This window comes from Electrophorus electricus, chromosome 5 (assembly GCF_041902795.1).
Source record: "Electrophorus electricus isolate QZ-2024a chromosome 5, ASM4190279v1, whole genome shotgun sequence".
NCBI classification, from domain to species: domain Eukaryota; kingdom Metazoa; phylum Chordata; class Actinopteri; order Gymnotiformes; family Gymnotidae; genus Electrophorus; species Electrophorus electricus.
In genome coordinates, this window is record NC_137501.1 from 28,984,666 (window position 1) to 29,012,661 (window position 27,996).

The following is a 27,996-nucleotide window of genomic DNA, read 5'->3' on the forward strand; positions in this document are numbered from 1 at the left end:
CAAGGGGTAATTAGTATGTGATCACTCACTTAAATATGCATTTCTTGTCTGTCTTTTGTAATCATTTGTTTGCTGACATTTGAGAGCGTTGGAGAGCTGTTCAATGTGACGTTTAGAACCAAGACAAAATTAACAGCTCAGTAAGAGGCATACGCAGAGCAAACCCATGATTGGAGTGGCATTTCAAAAACATACTGTCTATAAAACAGAGAAACAAACAGAGAGAGAGAGAGAAAGAGGGAAAGCGATAAGAAAAACAAAGTAATTAGCACTTAATAGAAAGACTTGAAGACTTTTGCTTTGAACATAACAGGGTATACTGTATGCATCACGTACAGGAACTTGAATGGTGCAAACCATAGGTGAAATTTAAGTCAGAAAAGGGGAGAAAGGGGTATTTAAAGAAATTCTGCCAGTGAGGAAGTCAATTTGGCATTTATTGTACTAATATTTGTGGCAGAAATGACACTTTTAGCGTAAAATACTGTCAATATGTTATGAAAACACACTGAGCCCAGTCTTGCAAATGACTCCTGCACAGTGCAGCTGTCAAGCTCGGGAGACAGAAACAGAGTTGCTTGCAGGTAAAATTCAGTGGTTTTAATATACAAAAGGCAATCCAAACTCTGGGTCAAAAGACAGGCAAAGGTCAGTAACAAAACAGCAAAAACACCAGGCAGCCTAACCATGAACAGGGAAGGCAAGAAGGTGTAAAATGGGAAAACAGGTATAAGTCAAAACAAAAAGGTAAGAAAACACACAGGAACAGCTTAGTAATGCAAGACAAAGCAAACAAGACTTCACAATGACAAACATATAGGAAAGGATAAGGGAGACAACAGGACACAGGTGCAACTAATAATCAGAGGATAAGGAATGGACAGGAGGATTATGGGGAATGTAGTTCATGGGAGGCCAGTCAGAGGTTGTGGAAGACAGCAGCACTATTATTTAAAGAAAGTCATTTAAAGCTGCGCTAGGTAAGATTTGTTTATTAAAATTTAGTCACATTACTGGGTCAAGACAAAATAAAATCTGCTAAAACCTTGTTCTTCCACTGCCATGAGTCATAATGTAAAGCATAAAACAGAAATTGAAAACTGTTTGGTTATATTCGGTCAGCGTTTTTCAGAACAAGTCAGAGAATAATTACTAGCTCTTTTTCAAATCAATAGGTTTTTTTAAAAAAATCAAATAGCTGGCCAGATGAATAACAAGACCAGTTGTTGACAAACAGGGATAGCTAGCTGTCTATTTAAATATCTAGGTGACCCTAGCCTCCTGGTCAATATGCTAGATTTGTCATGCTAGCTAGATGTCTATGACACCAGGATACTTACACTTCATGACATATATTTATAGCTACTGTAATTCATATTTGGTAAAATGATATGTAGCTAGCGTTGGTCTGGACTTTTTTTTTTTCCAGCGTTGGAAGCTGAACATCAAGAACCCAGTGACGGTGCAGAAGACTTGGATGATCCCACATGACTGCTGCTTATAGTAACTAAGAAAATGTCAAATGTTTTCTGTAAAAAATCTCTGTACTAGAGATTTTCCCACATACACGACTGTAAATAGTTCCACTGAAAGTGCCAAATAACCCTTCCAACACACACACACACACACACACAGCCATAGCCATCTATGTATGTATGCAAGTCCAGATACTGTGACCAAGGTTTAGGGGATATTGATGCTTTTGTTTACTTAAAAGCGCACTTGGGTGAGCATCAGGGAGGTCTGCTCTGCTCCCGTTTCAACCTCCTGACTCCTCTCCTCCTCTCCTCTCCTCTCCTCTCCTCTGGTAACTTCTCTGCTGCTCACCAGTCATTTATTCTCCTCTCATTTCTTTTGTTATGTATTTAATTGTTTTATTAATTAACACCCCCCCCCCCCCACACACACACACACACTGGGGGACTATTTATTAGTCTTACTTTATTTTTTAATTATAGCATTATGGCCTTTATTTATGGCTTATATTCATTTTTAATCTATTATTATTAAATGGATATATTTTATAAATATCTTAATTTAACATTAGGATGAAACTGTTGTGATGTCATTACTTGGTCTTAACCATAAATGTTGACTCTTTTTCTCACTCACCTCCATATCTGCTGTTCTCCCTGACCTGTCTGCATCCTCTTATCTTACTTGTCTCTCTTTACTCCAAATGCGCCAGGGTGAATATTAAAGAAATATTATCAGTAAACCAGCGGTAGTTGTTGCCTTGGTGTTCAGGAATGGATTACTGCCGGTTTTTCTTTCTGACTGGTAATTGTTATGTCAGGAAAGACTGGCTCAACGCTTGCACGACTCTGTTCCACACTTGAATCATCTGAATAGTATTCGTTCTCGTATCTTACTTTCCCGAGGTTGCCCAGAAAACTGCTGAATGGCATCTCCATCCTTCCTCTTACACATCGCTTACTGCGAATGAAAGCTGACAAAAGCTGACTAATTACATTTTTCAAATAATTGCTAAAAATGCCATTCATCATAACCAAGTACAGCTACAAAGGATATTAAATGACTATGCAATAAATTAAACCTGCTACATATTCATACGCATCACTACTGAGACTTCACGTGGGATTTAACAAATATAACGAAATATAAAAACATTAACGTTAGCTGAATACACCCGTGACTGTTGAACGCTGAAGGAATGTGTGCCTAACTTTACAGGTAACATAGCCATCCATGATATCTAACGTCAGTAGTGGCGATGGTTGATTTAGCATTCGGAAATTTGCCCATTTTCACAAAATGTTTCCAATTCATACAATTACTGACACATTTTAGTAAAATATTATATATTTCTACAATTACAGTTTCAGCGTAAAATGATGCATTGACATTAACGTTACCTCTTCCTGCGGGTGACATTGATTGACGTTGACGCTGGTTAGTCCGCAGTGCTGATATGGTGGCATGGTGTTACAATAATAATATCAACGGATGGAGACACTGACAGCTCCTAACAATGCGCAAAGCTACTGAGTGGAATATACGTATTTTGGACCTCAGAATATTGAAGGGGGCGTTGGAGCATATCTCAGTATTGGGGTGGACATGTGTCCCCCCACATATATTGTGACTACAGCCTTGGAAAGATAGATAGACTGACAAGATAGTTAGTTCAGAGACAGATATAGACTAGATCTAACCCTTCACTCAGTAACTGGTTAAAATCAGTCTTAATAGCAGCTGCTTTTACTTGGCTTTGCTCCTGATTCGGTCCAGTTCCAAATATCCCGTAGACAAATCACTTTAAAAATATAGCCATTGAAATAGGAACCTTTCCTGCTGGCACACTGTAGAACAAGTACGTGACACAGTTACATGCCTGCACACACACAGAGTTACTATAATCTCAGGCTTGTAACTAATAGATTCTAACAGAACAGATTACTGAAGAATGACACAGACATGTTTACCTCACTGCGATCAGCCATCCAGAAACCAAAACAAGCCAAAATAACCACAGCCATCCTCAAATACACTCACAGTCACATTTGTGTATGATCATTTCAAGCTGAATATACCAAAAGCATTCTTTCATTTTTCTTGGGGAAAAACATTCTGAAATATAGAGCATTAAAAACAGCAGATATATTTTTAGACTGAAAGACATTCAGGCACACAGAGGTGTTTGCGGTTATTTCAGGCAAACCTGGAAAGTGCCAGAGCTATATTTATGTATCAATCATTCAGCCGGGGGGGGGGGAGAAGCTGTTTTTATTTGATTCTTTAGTCCATCTTTACTGACCTTTGTTTTACTCCGTGCAGCATCTCATGCCACAGGATTGATCATCAGACACACTAGTTCTGAGCTGACCTCATTTTTGCTAAAAGAAAATACAGGCAGGAGGAGACAAAGGTGAACAGGATATGCTTTTGTAACATCAGACGATTCTCGCTGGGACACACACGCACAACATTCCTCGGCGTGTTACTGAACAGGGCAAGTCAGTAACCGCCAGCAGATATTTGGAACGCTGTGGCAAGCTGGAGGGGTGAGTGTGTGTCTGTGCTGATGGGAGTTGACTGTGCTGGTCAGACCGACAGCAGGAGCCTAGAGGTACCAGCAGCTGGGTGACCTCCGCACCTCCGCACCAGCACTCCGGGCCTGCCACAGCCCACCACTGCCAACCTCCACCCTGGAGCAGCACTCTCCGGCACGGCCCACCGCAACCGTGGAACGAGGCGACAACCCGAATAGAGGTTCGGGGAAAAAGGGAAAATGGAGCGAGAAGGAGAAAAACAAAGAGTGAGAAAAAGAAACCACTAGAGTAAAGAAGTTATATCAGCACAAAGAAGGTAAGGCTGTTAGCATAGTGCAAAGACGTACGGTGTAAAGCACGCACACTTTCTGACTGCTTTCCTTTGAGACAGACGTGGGTTTCTCTGTCAGTGAGAACTAGAGAAATAAACACAGGATGACAAGCCACAGAACATGGAGAGAAAGCTGTTAAATCTGGGTCTAGGTGCCAGATCTGTTAAATCTGGGTCTAGGTGCCAGATCTGTTAAATCTGGGCCTTGGTGCAGGTCCTCCATGAGGCTGCTCACATCATTTAGCAGGTCTACAAAATAAAAAACTCCACTAAGCATTAGTACAGAATGCTAGGCGTGAGTTTTCACAACAGGAACATTAATCAAAAATGCAACTCCCATGTCAAACACAAACAAAGACCAACACCAGATTATGAACTTTAACCTCTACCGTTCCCAATCAGACAGCAATAGCCACCATTCATTACACCTCACTTTGTTGTCGGGGTGCTTTGTGCTTAATGTTCTGGGTATTGTTGTGTGTGTGAGTGTGAGTGTGAGTGTGTGTGTGTGTGTGTGTGTGTGTGTGTGTGTGTGGTCTTTCCTCTGCATGATAGCTACTCTGTGATGACATCTAAACATGGTGCACTCTGCTGTAACCTCAGGACAAGTCCACCATCTCAGGGCATTATTTCTTCCTACGTGTATGAATGCAGAATGACTCACTCACTCACGTCTCTTGTCACTCTGAGTCACTGTTTTTATATTTGCATCAGATGTTTATTATAAAGTAAGACAAATTTTGGAAGAACCTGGATAGAGATGTGTTATTTCACTGATTCTCATTTGACTGCTGTCAGCTACTACCCAGAGTTGTTGTAGCACCACAGATTCATCACAGCTGTTAATGACAGTGATAATTACTGTGGTGTGTGTGTGTGTGTGTGTGTGTGTGTGTTGGGGTGAGGTATGGGGGGGGTTGGGGGAGGTGTAAACATCCTTTAGCACAGATTTTCACAGATCAGCAGTTTGAAGTGTGACTGGTTAAACCTTTTGACATACATATCACAAATCATCATCATCACTCCACACAAATAGACCAGAAAGGTCAGCATTAAACATTACATATCATTGCATTTTTGATCTTCACATAAAACCTGCTATTGAAAAAATGCTCAATGTAATGTAGTTCACAACTAAGCACAGTCAAAAGCATCAGAGTGGGAACAGTGAAAACCAGACATGCTCCAGGAGGTCGCCGAGATGAAAGTTAGGGTTAGAAACTTTCAGGAGCCATCACAGACGGAGGAGTTTACTGAAAAGACGTCTTATTGCATACGTTTCACGTATTTAATGTTTCACATCGCATGTCATATAATTAATAACATTCATGACAGGATTTAAAATGAGCTGTTGAAGAAACAATCTGAAATACTGAAATGCATTAAGATTAAGAGAGCTTGAAGAATCTGAAACATACTATCAGTAGTGCCTTCAGCAAACTGTATGTGTCCAGGGGAGCTGTGTGTGTGTCCAGGGGAGCTGTGTGTGTGTCCAGGGGAGCTGTGTGCGTGACCAGGGGAGCTGTGAGTGTGTCCAGGGGAGCTGTGAGCGTGTCCAGGGGAGCTGTGAGCGTGTCCAGGGGAGCTGTGAGTGTGTCCAGGGGAGCTGTGAGTGTGTCCAGGGGAGCTGTGAGCGTGTCCAGGGGAGCTGTGAGCGTGTCCAGGGGAGCTGTGAGCGTGTCCAGGGGAGCTGTGAGCGTGTCCAGGGGAGCTGTGAGCGTGTCCAGGGGAGCTGTGAGCGTGTCCAGGGGAGCTGTGAGCGTGTCCAGGGGAGCTGTGAGCGTGTCCAGGGGAGCTGTGTGCGTGACCAGGGGAGCTGAGAGCGTGTCCAGGGGAGCTGTGAGCGTGTCCAGGGGAGCTGTGTGCGTGACCAGGGGAGCTGAGAGCGTGTCCAGGGGAGCTGTGAGCGTGTCCAGGGGAGCTGAGAGCGTGTCCAGGGGAGCTGTACCTAGCTGCGCCCTGTCATAGAGGAGACAGAGATATTGCTCCCTTTTCATTTTCTTCTTCATTAGGGTGGGCAAAATTGGTTTTGCTGGACCATCACTTACCGAGGTACTGAGCATCACTTATGGATGGTCAGACAATCCATCATTCAGCCAGTTTGTCTGTCCAGTCGATCACTATGCTCCTGCATCTCAGCAGCAAATCTAAAAATAAATTATGCCTGTGATTCATATGGAATAATTATCTTACTTAAAGACAATTAAGGGCACATTTGATACACATTTGTCAAAAGCAAAACAGCACAGTATTAAATTATTTAAACAACAACAAAACTTTATTCGGGAAATGGACCAGATTCTACAGACCAGTTTTAGCCATAGTCATATTTAGTATTATTATTAATGCATGAATAATGCATTCTTAATGATGTCTTAAACAAATCTCAGATTTTTAATCAAAGCTTTGCATATTAGATGCATATGATATTTATAATGTCTAATATGGAAGAAATATCACAGTTTGTGGATTTCCAAAAAATTTGATTCAATTTGACATGAATTTGCCATGATAGATGTTGTAACAGGTGGAAATACTTTTGATATAAAACTATTCGCATCATATCTTTATACAAGACCTGGAAACAGCACTGGAGCGGTCAAAATGCCAAATTTAAAGCAATTCTAAACTCAACTGTTTGGTCTGTGTTAATGACCTGACTTTACTGCCACACACAGAACAAGGGTTACAGCAAAGCCTAATCAGTACTACAGCAGCGCCCGTGGTCACTTTAAACAGCGGATTGACTATTTTCCAAAAGAGATCCAGATCTCTAGGAAGCAGGCACCATCTTACTTATAAAGGACAAAACCTGTAACACAGCGGCAGCTATACTGATCTGGGTACCAAAATGAGGTCACAAGGGAATGTCAGTCAGGCTGTAAAAGGCCTTAGTGAAAACAGCAGAATAGCTTTATATGCTGTTCGAGCATGATTTGTAAAAATATTTCACTCAAAAGCTCTGTGCATGTTAGTAAAATATTTCTCTTATTGAAACCACTCAACAACTACAGTTTCCTCTGTACTGTATGTGAAGGTGAGCTGGTCTGCAGCCATGATTTTATTGGGTAACCATCAGAATGCCTAAAAAATCATGATCAAAAATAGAAATGCAAGCAATGAACTTATTGGTGTGTTACCATGAACCTGTGTTACCCCTGTGATCGAACCAGAGTGAATCATGACACAAAACAACTAAGAGTACCCCTCAGATGCATCATGGGATTACACAAAAGAACAGTGTGAGGAAATGTAATTACAGGTTACAGGTGAGAAATGTTTTACTCTGTTTATTCTTCATGGCCTTGGCAAAATAAATGATGGTTATGCCAAAAAGCATTATGAATGAAAATAAAATAAGAAGGAGAGATAGAGAGAAGAGAGATAGAGAGTAATAGAGAGAGAGAGAGAGAGATAGAGAGTAATAGAGAGAGAGAGAGAGAGAGAGAGAGAGAGAGTAATAGAGAGAGAGAGAGAGAGAGACTGACTCACATGGGGCAAGGTTCCACCCAAGGAAAACACGTGCTGGCACACCCACTGTTGGAAAAAGAACCACACACATTGTTTTTCCCAGAGAGACAGAGAGAGAGAAAGAGAGAGATCAGAGAAAGAGAGACAGAGAGATCAGAGAGAGAGAGAATGTGAGGGTGAGAGTTGTGTGATGTTTTGAGCTTCAGATACAGAGAACTTTAAGTCTGTTTTTAACCCATTGGGCTCCTGCTTGGGGGTGGGGGCTATTTGATCATTTTTTAAAAATTCTCTTAGCTCAGGTTTTGATAAGTTATATAAAGCATTTATGGATTTTGTGTTAGAGATGGCACTAAAACAGTACAGAAACACAGCTATTCGGTTCAACTTGATTAGCCTATTTTACAAATCAAATGAACTTTTGGCTACTGCACTTCCCTGAATTAGGACAGGCAATAACATTACAAATTCCATTTTTGTGAAGAAATCTGACTACATGGCTCCATAATCTTCAGCATTCCCTAAAAGTACTCTGGATGCATTTGCTTGGTTGACAATGAGAAAATTATTCTAAAACTTTGAAACAATCAGTGCAACTCCCTGTTTTTCATTAGACAGATATAATCATTTTTGTATTTATTTCATGCAACAAAACATTACTATATTTACCCATGTGCGCAAGTAGGCCGGAGTGCAGTGGAGGTTGCTGTTGCTGTGCTGTACCCGGTCCCTGCTGCAGAGATTCTGCATGAGGCCTGCACTCATGCGAGGGTCTCTCTCCGTAGGCTGGCAGAGGTAGTCAGGTCACCCCCAGTCACTTGCAGTGTGCTACAGACCCAGAACCCAAGAGCACCAAGGGAGTCTCCAAACTGCAGGTGGGCCAGGTATTGCCACGCACTGGTTTATGGTGTGTAGGTTTCACTTACTGAACCACTCTCCCTTGAAAAGAAGAAAGGAACGCACTACTACTCACATCTGTCTGTCCCGCATGTTAGAGAGCATCGATACCAATCACACGCATTCTCACCCAAACACATGCGTTTGTGATTACACACACGCACGCACACGCACACATTGACCTTTAATCAGCCCTGAATCAGAACTGTGCCCGTCACCGATGGCAACGTACCGGGAATAAAAACACCAATCAGAGAGAGAGAAAAAGAGGAATTAAAAATCAAAAGCAGGCGAAGAGGTGCTCTCTGACTCTCTCTCGCTCTCTCCACGTCACCTCCAAGCTGAATCCCTCACTGCCACTCCTCGGAGAGCAAGAGAGAGAAAAAGAGATGGAAAGAGCAGAGGGGCAAGAGAGTGGATTTGTGGGGAGAGGAGGGAATGTGTGGGGAATCAGAATCAGCTGCTTTTCCAGAAATCTGATAAGGCATTTGTTTTCAGTAAACACAAACACACTTATGTCTACAGAAAATACATTCGGTATGCAGATGAAAATCCAGACTATAGAGAACACCCATTATGATCAGAAGACAAGTGTGATGTGCTTTAAAGAAACATTTGTAGTGCAGAAACAAATAAAACACACACATGAAACATGAACACACACACACACGAAACATGAACACACACACACACCAGTAATATATTGTGATCCCACTTTGAAGAGTTTGCTGTGAAAAGGGCAGAGACATAATTAATCACCCTCAACTTCAAATAGAAGCTTACATATGTTCTCCCTCTCTCTCTCACACACACACACACTCTGCCTCTCTCTCACACACACACACACACTCTGCCTCTCTCTCTCTCACACACACACACACACTCTGCCTCTCTCTCTCTCACACACACACTCTGCCTCTCTCTCTCTCTCTCTCTCTCACACACACACACACACACACACACACACACACTCGCTGTCTCTCTCTCTCACACACAGACAAATGACTAGAACCTCATGGTGACTGCTGTGTGAGTTTTTTGTACAAACAAAATTATCTCTGGAGATCATTAGGTCCAAGCCCTTTTCCCCTTACATAATACAGGCTTTAACACACACACAAACACACAAAGTCACTCATAAGTCACTTAACCACAAGCACAAAAGACTCCAGACAATGTGGTGTACCACAAAGTCATTATATTTCAGAGAGGGAAAGTATGTGTGTGTGTTTTTTTTTTTTCTTTAATTGAATCTATGGTTACAGATACTTGACTACATTTAATTGGGTTAGAAATAAACCAGTGGTTTGGCAAAAAAACAAGGTCACACTTACAGTCAAGACAAGTTGAGTGTCCAGTGTTCCCTAATCATTCGGCACTGGAGTATCAAGGCGAATGTTGTTAGCAAGTACCGTAAGCTATTTTACCCAATACCTTTTCTGTGAACAGTGATTTTCTCATACTGGATTCACTGCAGTCAGTTCTTAAATAATACACCACAGACTCAGTGATGTGGTTTATGACACAGTATGTCTTACTGTAATCTTTAATAAATAAATCTACACAACGTGACCTCTGTTAACAATACAGGACCAGCCATCTTGGATAACCAGAATCACTTTCTCCTTTCAAAGGTAAAACTGTACTGACTCTTATGTAGATGGTATCACAGCAATGCTTTGAACTTAAATTTGTAAATTTGGACTTTAATCAAAATTTGTTTGTTTAACTAATGATATCATGTAACTTAATGTTAATTGAAACAAGCAAATGAAGACTTGGGCATGTATTTAAGAAAGACTTTGGGTGAAACAACTTCTAATACTTGATAGCTACATTAGCCTTGTAGCTCTGGTGCAAAACTAATAAAACCTGTCTGGGCTGACAGACTATATTTAGAGTAAATGGAAAACTGAGAAAATTTGACCTACCTCCCCCAAAGCATTCCATGTACTCTGACAGTACATATGGTGCTGTTTTAGTAATTACTAATAGGACTGAATTTGTAATCCAGTTTATATCCTAGGTTTATATCCTAAATTTTGTTACATTATTTCATGTTTATATATTTATCTACTCAGCAAAATACACAGAAACTGCCCACATCTTTTCACAGGTGATTACCTTTCACATCGCATGCTTCACTGGCGTGGTACTACTGGACCTGAACAGTATCTCCAAAATTAGCCATTACTGTGGCACACCACACACAAATGTTTAAAAATAGAAGCATTAATACTACTACAGGTTCTTCTCATATATTTTGGATTACAGATTTCCACTAATTATACTGACTATATTATACAATACAGACCATAGAGAACAATTATTGTCTGTATTTTATTAAATAATTTCACCATTTTAAATCAGTGGCTGTGTCACAGTTTGCCTGGGTTAGCAACTATAACCGAGGAGGTAGAAATTGACAACAGCTCAACTGTATCAATTCATCAAGACAAAAACTAATAGTTATGAAGGTATATGTTATAGAGCTGTAGGAATTATATATATATATATATATATATATATATAAAAATAAAGTTTATATTATAAACACTTTAAACATGAGAACATCCAGGAACATCCAGTAAAAGGAGACGTTCCTTCAACTTGGCAAGAAACGGACATGTTCAGCACTGATGCTCTGAACACTGGTGCTTGTGTCGGAACACACAATCATTGTTCCTTAGCATGGATGGGCTATAACAGCAGACAACCAGTTTGAGCGAACTTGCTGTCTAAGGTAAACAGAAAGTCTCCAGTAGGGAAGAAAATCGCAAAATTGGATCACTAAGCAGTGGAAAAACAGCGTCTAGTCAGATGAATCCTGATTTGGTGTAACACTCAGAGTGCTCTGATACCTGTGGACTGATGTTTGAACAGTAGTTTTTGCAAGCATTGTGGCTGACCAAGTTTATTCCTAACTAGTAACAGATTACCCTGTTGCAGGAGGATGCGTTCAGCAGGACGTTGGGTTGTATAGTCAGGGATTGGTTCCAGGAACATGACAAAGTTTTCTTTGGCCTTCACATCCCCAGATCTTAATCCTACAAAACAACTCTGGGACGTTCAGAGCAGCCCCTCCAGTACCTTTTGGTACCTCCATCTAATTTGCGGAAACTGCCCAACTGGGCTAAGGTTCCTGCGGAATTATGTCAACACCTCGTGGAATGTGTGGCACTATGAATTGCTGAATTGGTAAAGTGACCATTCAGTGTGCGTGTGTGTGTGTGTGTGTGTGTGTGCGCGCGCGTGCGTGCGTGTGTGTGCGCGCGTGTGTAAAATATACCCATCAAAATGGCCTAAAACTTGAAGGATGGTACATGGGACAAGTTCATTTGTATAAAATGCAATGGAAATTGCTCATACTTGTTGCAATTCCCAAGAATTCTTTAAAAATATTCCGATGTTACTCGTTCGTATGAGCTTTGATATGACAGAGCTTTCCTTTAACAATAATGCACTGTTCCCAGTGGGCACCTCTTGCCACAGTAGGGGCCCATTACAATTACTGCACTCAGCCCTTCTTTTGTTGATATTTCACAAAAGAATATCACAGCTTTTAGAACAGGATTTACATTGCAGAAAGTGGGGCAAATGTTGCAAACTGCAAACATTTACATCTCCAAATAATTCAGCTAATATCGGACAGAAATGTAATGTTTTAAAAGAGTTAACCTTAGGTTGACTAAGACCCTAATCAGACCATGACTAAACGAAAAGTCTCATCATGATTAGATCTTTACAATTCACATTCTAATTCAGAACAATATCAGACCATTGGTGTAAACCCAGCTATTGATATGGCTTTAGGGGAATGGATAGAGCTTAGGAGTCACTGAAAGAACTTTAGCTTAGAATATGTGCTCCATTGAGTTCACAATCAGGCCTCAGCTCACACTATACCTGGCTGTGTCTGACTCACTAGTGAGGCTTTGGCTGCTGACCGTGCTGACAGCCACAGAGCTATGAGAGTGAGAGTATGGCACAATACACCAGTGAAGACAGACAGGCCAAGATGCTTTACCACACACCAGTGAACACAGACAGGCCAAGATGCTTTTTGTCACACCAGTGAAGACAGACAGGCCAACATGCTTTGCATTGATAGAAAAAGCTGTGGGTGGAGCTGAGTTATATCGCACTCCCAACACGGGTTCACTTAGAGGCAGAATACATTGAGCGCTTACTGTCTTACCAGAACGCAGTGCTTTTGTATCTGCTAGGGTTACAGATCCATGGGTGTAAACAGGTGGAATTTTGAGATTTCCTAGTCAGCATTCTTGTCAGAGGGACGGCACAGAGCTTTGTGTTAGATCCACCAAATTAAATCAAGAACCAAGACCAAAGCCACACAGTCTTCCTGCCCTAGTCTACACCACGTATCTCTCAACCTCTCACATTCTCTTTGCAAACTGCCAGAACCAGCGACAACCAGAGAGTGATTTCAGAAGTGTGATGAGATTCACAGACTCTGTTTAAAATTCACTGTTGGTAATGTATGTCCAGAAAAAAAAATAAAATAAATAAAATTACATTTCCTCTGGAGAAGTCCATTACACACCATTTTCCATCTGGAGTAGTGGAACAGCTTCCCTGCTACAGTAATCGGGATTCCTTGTCCTGTTTGGAGCTATTCTCCCCATGTGTCCTTTGCATTGGGAGAGAAAGTCCTGACAGCGTTTGTTGTTCTTCATGGACTAATTGTCCAATGACATTCCCATGTCTTCCCCTGTGTTTTCTGTTAGGGCAAATTGAAGTCACACCAGCCTCAGCTGGTCAGCCAGATCTCTCAGCTAAAAAACTCCTGCTGGGAGAGACCGGACTACTGTGCACGCAAAATAGGAGGAAGAGGGAAGAATCACAGTCTGCATTGAAAAATACATTTAATGTGATATCATAAAAACAAATATTAAAATGTCTGATTTTTAAAAAATAATCCAAGCATTATTGTTGATTATATATTTCTATGTGTATTAATAAATTTGCAATATAAATGTAAAGACCAAAATAAACTACTATTACAACTACTACTTAGCACGACCAGGCTAAGACCAGAGAATGTGTGTGCGTGTGTGTGTGCGCGCGCGCGCGCATGTTGAGGTCAGGGTTCCAAACACCCCCTGATGTGCATGAATTTGGTTGGAACATGGGGGTTAGAGATCGGGAGTGGCACATCCCACATGTACCATGCATGTGTATAAAATGTTTCTGGATGTGAGGCGTGTTTGTACGAAATGTGTGTGCAAGTGACAGGCGTGTGTGTGTGTAAAATGCTTGGGTGCAACAGGTGTTTGTGTGCATTATGCGTGTGCACACAGGAGGGGTGTGTGTAAAATGCATGAGCATGCAACAGGCATGTGTGTAAAATGTGTGTGCATGTGAGAAGTGTGTGTAAAATGCATGAGCATGCAACAGGCATGTGTGTAAAATGTGTGTGCATGTGAGAAGTGTGTGTAAGATGCATGAGCATGCAACAGGCATGTGTGTAAAATGTGTGTGCATGTGAGAAGTGTGTGTAAAATGCATGAGCATGCAACAGGCATGTGTGTGAAATGCGTGTGCATGTGACAGGCATGTGCACCATTCACTTCCACAATGGTGCACCTACTGCTGTCCCATTACCAACATGGGTCTGCTCAGACTAAAATAGGGTGAGTGATGCCACACACACACACACACACACTTCTTCACACAGTCAGGGCTTGGTCTGGCCTGCCACACACAAGGCCATTTCCTTCACAGGTTTTAGTCGAGGTTCATTAAATTTGCTCATTTCTACGGATCAGTATGGTTTAGACACAAAACACCCAAGCCCTCCCACTCTTCCTTCAACTGTTCAAGGAGAAGACAGTCAAGGCAAGATAAGAGCGTAATGAACATTTAAAATAGAAATGAAAGGGAGAGATTAAAGTAAATGAAAAGAAGAGAAAGCATTCGAAGAGTTATTAACTCAGGATACACCCCTCAGTGAATTAAATGTCAAATAGGTTATCAGTTCACAAGCGGCATACAGTGTGTGTGTGTGTGTGTGTGTGAGAGAGAGAGCGAGAGAGCAAGCGAGATAGAGCGAATGTGTGTGTGTTAGAGAGAGATAGAGATTAACAGAGTGGATAAATGTCTACTGAAAAGAATGCTCAGTGCTGTGTCTTAGATGCAGGGTGAGGTTCAGAACAATCAAGTCCCTGCAATCCTGCATCATGCAGTCCCTGCAATGGCCACTGCATATTCTTGCACTGGCTTCTTCCAGCTTCATGGTTTATAGGTCTTAAGATAAATGAAGACAGACTGGCATAACACATGAAATTATGTCACCCACAGACACCCATCATGAGCTAAAAGAATTTAAGATACTGACAATGAGTCATCCTCTGTTCTTATATTGGCTCTGTGACACACACACACACACACACACACACACACACACACACACACACACACACACACACACACACACACACACACACACACACACACACACATTGTGTGTGTGAGTGGGTTTTTATTACTGCCAGGTTAAAGGTTGCTTTCACAGGGCTCCAGAAGATCAAAGCCACTGTTGCTGTGGTAATGGTTGTCGTCTGAGATGTTGCCGTGGTGATGAGTCTGTCTGGCCACCTGCAAGCACTGGCCCCTCACATTTCCTCACCTATTTTGTACAAACATGGAGAAAAAAAAAAAATTCCAAATATATCTGGACTGCGATTAATCAATAACGATGCAATATTACAATACCAATAAAAAGACCTAATTAGCAACACTGAATGTTAGTCTTTTATGTCACTAGCAAGAATTACATTGAAGCAAAAAGTCACATCTGTTGATCATATGCTAATTGTGTTTGTGTGTGTGTTTTGAGAGCCATTGTTTTCTGTAATGTAGACTATCCCATCTCCTAGTACGAAAAGTAAAGAAACTGATCACCTACTCAGTTGCCAGTCTCACACCCCTGCAAAACACCTGCAGTGTAGACACTGTGGGAGTAAATTAAATCACATTTATTCTAGTTTAAACCACCTTGAAATGATGTGAAGAATTCACAATCATGGAGCCGGACCGTGCTTCCTGTCAGGACGGAGGAAGGTTAGGCTGGTCACAGATCAGCATAAAAAAAGCGCAGTGCCCTGACTCTGACCCTGTAGGCAGGCACCACTAAGACAGCCCAGCAGCTGCACTGGGTTCTCAGGGAACAGCGGGTGGCAGAGAGACTGCTGACCTCAGCGCGTGAAAGGTCGTCTGCTGCAGTGCTGGGAAGATTTGCACTGGACAGTGGCCAAAGGCAAGCAGTCAGTGGTCTATACTGACCACTGATCATGGATATATAGAAAGAAATGATAGTTTAGGGCCTGGGTGTTTTAGGGTGTCTGAACCCACATGATTAGAATCTGACAGTTACTATGTAATTTCAGTGAGATTTATTCTCTCACGTTAGTTTACTCAATAAAGACAACCATACTCCAGTGAAGTAATCACATGTCTAATAAAGGATTTACTTTTATTAGATTTAAACATTTTAAGTTTGCTTTAATATTTAAGTTTAGCATGATTTTATGTGGATAAAAGGATTCTGGAAACTGTTTTGATATTGGAAACCATTTGGAAAATGTTCAAACTGCTTTTTCTCTTTTGCATTTTAGGGCTGCGATGAATTCCAGCATGCGTCACCAACAGGTCTGCATACATACTGAAACAGAACCCCATTCTGGCCTGATCATCCCCCTGTGAGAGGCTGTGCTGATGAACATGTGTAAATGTTAGCTTTAAGTGTCTGCTCAGCACTCCGTGATTGATCTAAACGTGATTATCTGCAGCGAAAGCTGATAATGTTAAGAAAGGTCCAGAACAATATGCTCCACTTAACAACACACAACTGTTAGAGAGACACTCATACAACACACACTTACACTCACACAACTCTTATAAAGGCACACGTACAATTCATACAACACACAGTTCATACAGACACAATTGACACAGTCACTCATACAAAACACAACTCCTAAAGAGACATGCATACAACTCATGCAACACACTACTTCTTCACACACCATTACAACACACAACTTGAACACTCATAACTCATACAGAGGAACTCATACATGTACAGAAACAAACTTGCACAGATACTCATACAGAAACATACAGCTCCCACAACACACAACTCAGAGACACTCATACAATACACAAGTCATACAATTCATACAACACAACTTGCACAGAGACACTCAGCAGCAGCAGGTCATCACTTATGTGAGAGCAAGACAAGACACAGTACATGATGGGAAAAGTGGAACAATAGAAAAGGACATTACAAAAGAGACAGAGGATGAGACAGAGGATGAGACAGAGGATGAGACAGAGGATGAGACAGAGGATGAGACAGAGGATGAGACAGAGGATGAGACAGAGGATGAGACAGAGGATGAGAGACAGCCATCTGCACCTCTGCACACCTTCATCTACTTCGGCAAACGTCTTCTTTAATCACAGAGATGGTAAAGTGTGTGTGTGTGGCGTCTGGAGATGACAGATGAACGGAGGAGATTTCCACACTGTTAACGATCTCTACATGCCAACACAAGGACATAAACCACACAAAGAGGTGCTGGCACGTTCTCTCCGTCTCCCTCACCTCTGGATCGCCCTCCGGTTTTCGTTTCTTGCCCTGGTGTTCTTCACCTGGTCCTTTCTGAGCCCTCTCCTCGTCGTCTCCTTCCCGCTCCTAGGAGCTGGGCCCTCCGCCGCCACACATCAGACGTAAAGGACTTCCAGATGTTCCTCTCCGTCTTCATATGCTCCGTCTTAACTCAGTTGAGGGTGAAATTGTTTAATCTAATGATTGCCTTATAAATATTTTGCAAGTTATGTGAATAAGGTCATATGGTGCTCCGATTATTCTGACCAGTCCCACTGGTCGGTACAATCACAGCACATGCACAGCAGGCCAGTTTAACCAAAGCGCTACACGTGTTCAACATGTCCTGTCTTTAACCTGAACACCGCCACAGTTTATTTCAGCATGTTTAGGTGACGTGACTAAGAGAAATAATTCTCTCTCATGCATCAGGATGTGATAAACCAGATGTCCCTCCACTCTTAATGGATGGCCAAGTGATGTCACTTGGTACAATAACGGGTGGAAAACTTTGGTTTTCAACACAATAAAAACAATATTAACACATGAAGCAACAATGCAACACAAGAAAACAATTTTTTTTTTTCCTGAGTATGATCCACATGTTACATTTGCTGACACTAAACATTGACAACTCCATTGTCATTAATTTAGTCTCTGAAAGAAACTGGCTTAGTTACTCCTCCTTTTATGTCATAAACCAGTCAAGAAAGTCATTTGTTTGTGTGAAGCCAAGACAAACATACTTATAACCAACCTGAGTATGAAAGTTTACAATAAGATACCTCTCCTACCACCCATCCCTCCCTTTCAATTACTGCCTTCAATTATTAAATGAAACATTTGACACGGTCCTAATTTAAAATGAAGCCCCATTTCATATTTAAACACATTTTCCAAATTTCACTGCAAAAATACAGCTGTGGAATGCCACTTACAACACACTGTTCCTGACATCAAAAGAGGAGAATAATGGAGTGAGTTTCCAGGCATGTGCCGAGCAGTTGTAGTGCCAGGGAGGACCCAGACCACGCTCGGGTTTGGTGTGGAGGACCCAGGCAACGCTTGGGTTTGGTGTGGAGGACCCAGGCAACGCTTGGGTTTGGTGTGGAGGCTAATGTCCTACCAGCCCGAGTGTCAGCAACAGCAGTCTGCAGTGAAATACGAACCCCCCCACACATACACGCGCGCACGTGTACGCACACGCGCGCACATTCTGGCATCTCTATTTTTTGAGTCTTTCTCTTCAGATCTTTAAGGAGTTTGGGTTTTTCTATGCTTTTTGGTTTGTTTAAGGTGTTCTCTTTTGTTTTGTTTTTCTTGCCCCAGGCTCAAGAACATGTTGCTTTGTGGCTGAATATAGTTGTATAGTGTTTTTAGCACCTTTGCTCTTCAATGAACAAAACACATTTATGTATAAAGTGATACAGTGTGCCAACACTAAGTTCAAATAAGAGTCAATATATATTATAACTGCATAAGGCACTCTGGAACTACATTGCCACCATTAAAAGAATGCATATGGTGAACCACATGGAATGTATGTAAGTGTGTGTGTGTGTGTGTGTGTGTGTGTGCGCGTGCGCGCATGTGTCTGTGAGGGAGAGAGCGAGAGAGAGAAAGACGCAGAGGGGGGGAACTCTAATTGCAGACACATCAAAGCAGCACTCATTCGGTTATGTGCATTAAAGACACACTAACCTTTCCATCACCATAAAACACTGATCAAGGGTCTGCTTTGCTCCCGCGCTCACACACCAACACCCCTGTATATATACACAAGTGCACAAGAAGAAGCAAACAAACTTAGTCACACATATATATTCACACTCAAGCATAAATACACACTCATTCAAATTTACAAAGAGTGCACACCCCCCTATGCTTATGCTCGCTCTCCCACACACACACACACACACACACACACACACACACACACACACACACACACACACACACACACACACACACACACACACACACACACACACACACACACACACACACACACACACCTTATGGGGTGTTGAGAGGGCATAAATCCTATGATGATTGATTGGCAGGGGTCCAGGGGGCATGCCAGGAAGTGCTCAGCTTTATTCTTGATCTCAACTTCGGAATAATCTCGCACACCCTTTCCATTCTCTCTCTCTCACACACACACAGGGGTCTGTAATGATTGACAGGATGTGTAAGTGAATGACTAATATCTGCCAAGACATCCCAATGGCATGCCTGGAAAGAGAGAGAGAGAGAGAGATATAACACATGCCACTCACCCTACTAACGTGGTGTTGTATTGTACAATTAATGGCATTGGAGCACACATTAGTGTTGGGCGATAAGAAGGTAATGCGGTATACCCCGATATTTGAAAACGGTGACGGTTAAACAAACATTTAGTGACGGGACTTCAAAATTGGCGACATCAAAATGTCTGTTTTACGTCTTATAAACAGACAATAGGATGTTCAGGGACGGGACGGAGGTCAGTGTTGGTGACTGAGGGGCTCACTGGTTGTTGAGCTCATACAGAGAGAGGGGGAACCAACATGGCCAGCGATGAGGGCAAGCAAGCTAATGCTACGGCTCCAATTCGACAGCATTTTGGAATTGTTCCAAATAAAAGGGAGAACCCGCAAGCCTTGAAGAAACCTGTCTAAAAACAGTCGCAGGTAAGGAGGGAAACACCTTTTAATCACTTCACAAGTGCCGTCGACCTCAAAAAGCCGCATGGTCACTTCTGACAAAGCCAAAACGTTAACGGCAAAATATATAAGGTACAGTTACAAGATCTCACTAAACCTTCATTTAAAGCCCTGATCCAAACACTTGATTGCCAGTACAAGCTACGTGGAAGGAAATACTTTTCTAAAAATTCTTGTACAAGGTTAGACAAATTGTACCACACGTACTGCTGCCGACTGCAGACAGCTATTCATTAACATTTTTGTTGAGAAAATGGTAGCTGGATTTTCTTGCCGTTGCTTTAACACGCCATAAATAAGACAGTTTCAATATGCTAGTAAAACAGCATTGAACTGCTTTGTGTTCACGTCTTAAATTCTCAAGTTAAATTATTTTAAAGCCTGAAGTTTTGTGGTTTTTTTTTTTTTTTTTTGTCTGTTTTTACTGTCCAGCGAGAGATTAAATCTATTAAAAATAAGGGCTAAATAGTAAAGGCTGGGTGTGTTTAAATATATATTGCCATATTGTGCAGTGCAAAATAAGTAACATTTGTAATGTTCTGATTTATCTTTTAATTAAAAACATACGTCGCTTGTTTTCTGAACGTGTTAATCCCCCACAACTCGCGGTAATACCGTATACCACGAGATTATTCGAAGACGGTACGAAAAAGGCGATATCGCTCAACCCTAACGCACACCGTCATCTTTCACTGTACACTTTAGTTCAACCATTTGTCCTTTCTATGCACAAAGCTACGCAAAAGCTTCAACATAGTGTGTACCAAACTCACACAAAACACATTAAATAATGATTACCATAGCAACTTAATGCTACACACACACTCACACCTATAGCCAAGCTTTGACCAACTATGCAGGGAAGCCTCCAGAAAACTGTAGCTGTAAAACTATACCATTTTATCACGTTGAAGAAACAAGTTATACACAATTTCTGGTAATTTTCATTTCTACACTTGCTTGTTAAAAGTACAGACATCTGTGAACATACTCCTTCCAAAGATTCCACTACTCTGCCCAAACTAAATAGGCCGTTTCCATATAGTCATGCAGCACATTTTCAAGAGACATTCAAAATACATCTTATACATTAAATACGCCCAACTACTGCTTATTATCACAGTTTTGTTTGAACCATAAAAACAAAATATGTTAATAATCATATATCCTCATTGTTGTTACTTTTTACAAAGTACTGCCAATTTATTGTTATCTATTTACTTTTTTTTTTTTTTACTGGTGTTACACTTTTGCAGATTTGGTTAAATGCAGGCTTTATGCAATTTTTGTAGGCTGTACCCTAATACAGCCATACAAATGCAACACTCACCTGCACCCAAATAAAAGCTCCGCCCCCGCCATAACACTAACCTTCAAATCACTTACTAAACAGTACATTGTTTGTCTCTTAATTTTTCAAATGAAAGCTCCTGTGTTTACAAAAAACAAACAAACATTGGTACACATGATCTGCTGGTTCTCTCATTTGGTCCCCACAGAGATATATAAACATGTGTACACACACACACACTATTCTTTCAGCCATAGTCTGATGCTCACTTGGTCTGCAGTTACCATTCTGATTTAATGAGGTAATTAGACTGTCTAAGTGTGCGTGTGTTAGAATCCTCATGCTGACACGCACACTATTATTGTGTTCAGTGAACAGCCTCAGTGGTTGTCACTCAGCTGCCTGTTTCTCCAGAGTCTTCCCTGTGTGTTTGACTCTGAAACTAGAAACCAGATCGCTATCTCTACTTCTCATTAGTCATTATGAAAATTTTTTATTTTTATTTTTTAAGACAAGGATGTGCCCCTTAATCAAGCTCGCATATTCAATAGCCGGCCAAAACTGTTTCACCTTCCTCATTCTTATATTTTTAATGTTCTTTTTTTAAGCCACAGCTTCCATCTGTGGCACTATTCTAACATGTCTATTCTAACAGAGTTCAGGGCTTTTTACTGTGTACCTATGGCAAGGTTTAAAACAGTAAAACACAGACATGCATTCATTCATTAATTAATGTCCAATTTACAGTACTTTCATGATGTAATGTTCTAAGGGTCATTCGTGTGTGTGTGTGTGTGTTTAGCTCTCTAAACAGCAAAAACAAACAAACAAATCTATTACTGCATTCAGTGTGCATACACACAAGTTTGAGGACTCACATCTTCACCCTCCTCTGTTAGCCAGCTGTCTAGGTTTTAGTCCTTGATCAGAATAACAAATAATATTTGTAGCATTCACACATGCACACACATGTTAAAATACACACATGCAGTAAGAACACAGTAAAATGTTTCACATTCTCCTGTGGTCCTATCAGGGTGTAGTTCAGACACACACACACACAAACACACACACGTAAAGCAAAGCTGTGTGGGCTCTGCACAGACTTGGTGTTTAGCATTATGTTTGACAACACCATTCTGAGACACTCAATGGTTGTTTTTTTTTTACCGTCATATAGGTACAAAACACTGTGGGATTAATTTTTTACCACAAAGCTTGCAACATGTACTTCCCTACTTGTAGCCTATTTCCCCAATGTCCTAATCCATCGCATTCATACATGACAAAATTTACAAAAAATGTGATATCGTGTTGTCCTTTAATAATGCTGTTAGCAAGTAAACACACAGTACTGTTATATGCAATCTTTGCTATTAATTTACAACGCATTTTGCACACGTCACATTTATATAGACTTGGTTTACATAGATGTGTTCAAAGAGTTTTGGATTATAAATTGGCAAGCAGCAGAAAATAAATATATAAACCATCTAGGCCAAACTACAGTAACAACACAGAGACACTATCTGAAGCTATACTAGAGTTACAGAACAGAGACACCATCTGAGACTAAATTAGAGTTACAGCACAAACACGCCATCTGAGACTAAAGTAGAGTTACAGCACAGAGACATTCTGTGAGACTAAAGTAGATTTACAGCACAGAGACTCTTAAACTATGCAGGCCAATCACCAAAAACATCATTCACTTATCCAGAATCCATGTTCGGGATTAATGCTGGAGCCAGGTCTGTGTAAACTACAAATTCTTTTGAATTAAGCCAAACACTATAACACCTTGTCAGCCGGAACAGTCCTCGGAAAACATTAATAGCTCATACAGTCTCTAATGCACACATTACACACTAAACCAAACCTGTGGGGTAATGGGTCCTTTTCACCCTTCCACCACTGACATATGCGTGTGTTCCAGACTGCCTGTGTAGCTGGCCTACCCAAACAAGATCATAAGAATGAGGTAAAACCTAAATGAAAATAGGAAATTAATTGGTTTTGGCAGAAAGTGGTTAATGACAATTTACCAAGATGCATTAGAAGGCAAGTAGCGTGGTTACGAAAGCCAGTTAGACTTAAAGGTAAAATCACATTGTCAGGAGCAAGATGCACTGTTTTTAGCTGTTAACTGGCTCAGAGTTAGTCACAGGTCAACTATACTCACTGGCTGACTAAACAGTTTATTGGTTCTGTTATTTGAAAGACTATTGACAGAGATTTTGGATTTCAACAAAATTTCATTGCTGAAGACCAAGCATTGCCATCTCATTTAATAGACCTTCCAAAGGTTTGTAACTGTCCTAAATGCTGTTGTATTTATGTCACTGTTGTCGTTAAACCTTACTGCCCAACTGCCCAGCCATTGTGGATCACACAGCTTTGCCCTGTAGTAGCTCTGTGATTAAACAGACTTCTTGTAGATGCTCGATTGCTTTACAGGTCAGCTTCTGCTTCAGTTCTGACACACCTGTATACTAGTATATATTGCTAGTATTTTCCACCAAGATGCTACACGTACATTCTAAATCAAAAACGGTCTCCATCCAGCTACCTCCAAGTCTCTCTGTTTCTCTCTCACACACGCACACTCCACTCCACTAGAGAAAACACCTAACTCTAGCATAATCATTTCCACATTTATACCTCAGGAATTCTAACCTTCCTCTCACTCTCTTTCTCCCTCGGTTTGTCCTGTCTCTATATTTTTCCAAGCTTTGCCAAAACCCTGCAGTGGTTTTAAACAAGTGCTTTACAAAATCAGAAGTGAAGGATTTCCCTGCATGCATAGTATGCCTGCTAAATCTCAACAATTACATGGTCTCTGTGTGTGTGTGTGTGTGTTTGGAATTACATATCTGTATGCACTTTGCAGTTTAAATCAATAAATGTCTAATTTTGACTAATGGGACAAGCAAATGATTTATAGCACCAAATCTGTAAATGCAAATGACATGCACACACCATCATCTTTTAAACATGCAACCATTAAATGATTCAATAAATTGATTTATAATGTAAATTATTTAAATTGTGCTGACTCAGATCAGTCAATATGACCATAACTATCAAGTGTCATTCCAGAGTGTGCATACTCCCTGTTTGTTTCACTAAGAAATAGAATCTCTTTCTTGAACATATGCACATAATATGTAAAGAAAATGTTGATTTTGGGATATTGCCTATAGAGTTCCACCTTCGCCTATAGCACTGCTGCCACCTAGTGGACATGAAGGAATAATGCCAGAACTGCACCACCCCAGCAGATCAACAGAAAGGCCATGTGTTCCAGACGTTTATAAATAGGGAGGTGTGATCAACAGCCCTGTGGCCTTCTGGGACATGACAGTGTTTGTAGTTAGTTGTGTGTGTGTGTGTGTGTGTGTGTGTGTCTCCACACACACAACCAACCAGGTGTGTATGCATGTTATGCCTTCAGCTATGTGTTGGTTTTTGAGCTGCAGTTTTTCATATTATTTTGAATTACAATGGCCTTCAGCCAGGTCACAATGTTTCTACTCCACCATTGCATTGGCAGTAAGAATAATTTATTGATCTCAGTTACAAGATATTGTGATCGTAATAACTATGTATTCTTCTCCTACTTTTTTAACAACATGGTTCTCTGGGTGTGGTAAGATCATTAGTACACATATCTACTTTAACCAAAATAACCTACATTTACAAGCCAAGGACAGTTTGGCTGGTTAAAAAGCTTTTGCTTTGGCTCCCACTCCACTTTTCCATGTTTCCAGTTTTGTCTATACTGGAAGCGCACGCCTGGTCCTGGAGGGTGAAAGTCCAGTCTGGCCATTTCCCTGATTGAACATGCCTACTAAACTCGGCAATTAACTTTTGAGTTTAATGAGGTGTTTTTAAAAGATGAGAATTCACCAAACAGCAAACAGAGTCTGTTTAGCAAACAGAGTCTGTAGAGTTATTTGTACCAAAAAGAGTAATTTTAGATTGCAGAATCTTTGATGAATCTAAAATAGAGATATAATAGCAATTTATTTCTTAGTGTTACTGTTGACTATATTCACTTTTTATGTGAACTAACATAAGATATATACAGCTGTGTGTACCATATTGATATGGCAGTGATTTAAAATGTTTTTTAGATATTATTGCAGTTTATTTGATGTTGTACAGCTGAAAAAAGGAGAATAAATTCAGCCTCTCACTGCAGCTGTCAGTCTCCTGAGTCAAGTCTCTTTGGCCATGTGACACACTACCATGTTCTCCTAAGCACATTTCCCACAAACCCCACAGATTAAATGGTTTATTCCACCAGTAGGGTTTGCAAATTCCTCGGATCACCACACGTCCCTCCCCACTTGCCAAGATCGGCAGCGTCTGTGTTTACACGAGCCAAAACTCTGATTTACAACAATGCACCGTGCCACCCAAACACTCAGCCAAACCCAACACCCTTTGCTGAGTTATTAACATTAACATCTACCAAAAGAGACCAGATACAGTGGGATTATCATCAATTTGGAGGGAAAAACAGTATCTTTCCTGGAACGATAACTACAAGTATGAAAATGGGGACAATTGTAAGACCCTTTATCACAAGAATTTACCTGTTCAGAGCTACCAGAGGTTGTAATAGCTCTGATGGATTTGCCAGATGTTTCTGAAGCTTCGGTAAAACAAAGTGATTCACTATTCAGGACAATATTTTGTTGTTAAAAGCTGTTAGCCAACTTCCAAATCCAACAATAGCTGTATTATTCAAGTTTAAACCAGCAAATGGTCTCTATAAAACATACTACAGTACAGAAGAGTCAGGCATTTTCTTCTACTGCTGTGCTAATGAGGCTATTTTCACATTTGAGAAAAAAAATACTAAATTAATGCTTCCTTATTAACTGGTCATCATTCTTGAGAGGTCAATGACAGCTGTTAACCCCCTGATATTCTATTAATTATGTTATGAAATAATATAAAACTGTAGGCGTAATTCTCTGAGGTTGAAGTTTGCTCCCTGACCACAAATACAGCCTCTAAGCATTGGCTGAGCCAGTGCTGTTAACACTGTGGATTCAGTAGGCCACAACAGTGCAGTCCAGCTTCACGCATGAGCCAGTGCTGTTAACACTGTGGATTCAGTAGGCCACAACAGTGCAGTCCAGCTTCACGCATGAGCCAGTGCTGTTAACACTGTGGATTCAGTAGGCCACAACAGTGCAGTCCAGCTTCACGCATGAGCCAGTGCTCAAGCTCACATTCACTCAGACCGAGTTCTAGAGAAAGTGGAAAACCCTGGATCTAAGCAATGACACTCACAGGGTTTTCACCATAGCAACATAATAAATTAATTCCTGCGATTAGGAATAATTTACCTGCACATTATTAAACTTAGGTAACTGCTGAAATCAGGTTCATACACCGAGTTGCCAGTTTCTATGTACCCATACTCTAGAGGTGTAGCTATAGTCCACATCCACTTAGATCTATGCACTCAGAGGACGAATGCCAGTTTGTCTCTGCATAGCTTACTGTTGGCACGTAGCATGGATATCCTGTTTTAGTTTTTTTTCTTTTTATGTGCAGTTGATGTGGCGATGTGTGGATATTTTGTGTATAACAATATAAATGCACATACTGTAATTTGGTTTGTCATATTCATAAGCATGTTTGCAAAAACTAGTTTCAAGTGCATGTACAGTATAAATGCACACTAAAAGTCTCCAGCTAACATCTGCCCACACACGCAGGATACAGGACTCGGGAACAGTCAGTCAGCTGACTGACTACAGTAGTGGTGACAGCAGTGGATTATACCTCAAAATAACCCCACTACAGCAAGTCAAGTTTACCTTATAACATGATCCTGTGATTTGATTTCTTTTGTTGCTGAGTCATTGTAAGATGAAGTTATGATCCTGTGAAACCCCTCCTGGCTGACATTTGGAAAGCAGCCCATTAAACAGAAAAGGCACTCTTCAGCTGTGTCAGCAGAGCGACAGGTTCACATGACAACAGCTCAGCTGTACTTTTATGTATGTGAGGAATTTAAATGAACTTGAAATGATTGAGAGCCATGACTTCTACTCAAACCTTTTTGGAGATTGTGCATTCTCCACTGCATTCTTGACTGCAGATATTGTATGGTTTGCATCTGACTCAGCTTAACTTAAACCCAAATATAACAGGATTTTAAATGCATTATTTTTACAATAAAATCGTGTCTTGTGTGTATCCTCAATGAAAAATGTATGAATATGCCTCAAACTCTCTGAGGTCTTACATCAAATAAGAATATATACAACTGCCTGTAAGCAAAACATTGCATGTTACTGAAAATTAGGCTACATCCAAAAGGCTGTCTATGAACATGAAAAACATAAAATCCCTGCCGACTTTACATCATACCTTCAGTCTCGCAGCAAATAACAGGACTGTGGCCTACCCAAACATGACATATAAGTGTTTCTGTCCTTTTATCCCTCGTCAGTGTTGTGGCGTCTGCTACAAACCTCCATGGTATTAAACAATGAGAAGAAAATGAAATACATTGACAGCAGAAACAACCTTATGGTGGTCTAACTTTCGAGGGCTAACGCAATACAGGTGTGTGTAGGCGTGTGCTGCAAACCGGATCCTCCCACTGCACGTGACGGGCCGCACCA

At 40.9% G+C, this 27,996-nt stretch overlaps 1 long non-coding RNA gene across 5 annotated transcripts; it reads right to left on the minus strand.

The window, feature by feature from the left end:
* Nucleotides 1-5,558: 5,558 nt before the first annotated feature.
* Nucleotides 5,559-27,923, minus strand: LOC113586905 (uncharacterized). Of its 5 annotated transcripts, none has more exons than XR_014123864.1 (9): nt 27,740-27,923; nt 19,360-19,514; nt 19,046-19,110; nt 17,342-17,510; nt 10,044-15,358; nt 8,482-8,751; nt 7,837-7,881; nt 6,393-6,491; nt 5,559-6,303 (listed from the first exon to the last, which is right to left on the minus strand). It is a non-coding gene; the product is annotated as an uncharacterized LOC113586905 (long non-coding RNA). The 5 variants fall into 5 exon arrangements; XR_014123865.1 differs by lacking the exon at nt 27,740-27,923 and adding an exon at nt 27,184-27,731; XR_003411670.3 differs by lacking the exon at nt 19,360-19,514.
* Nucleotides 27,924-27,996: the final 73 nt, after the last annotated feature.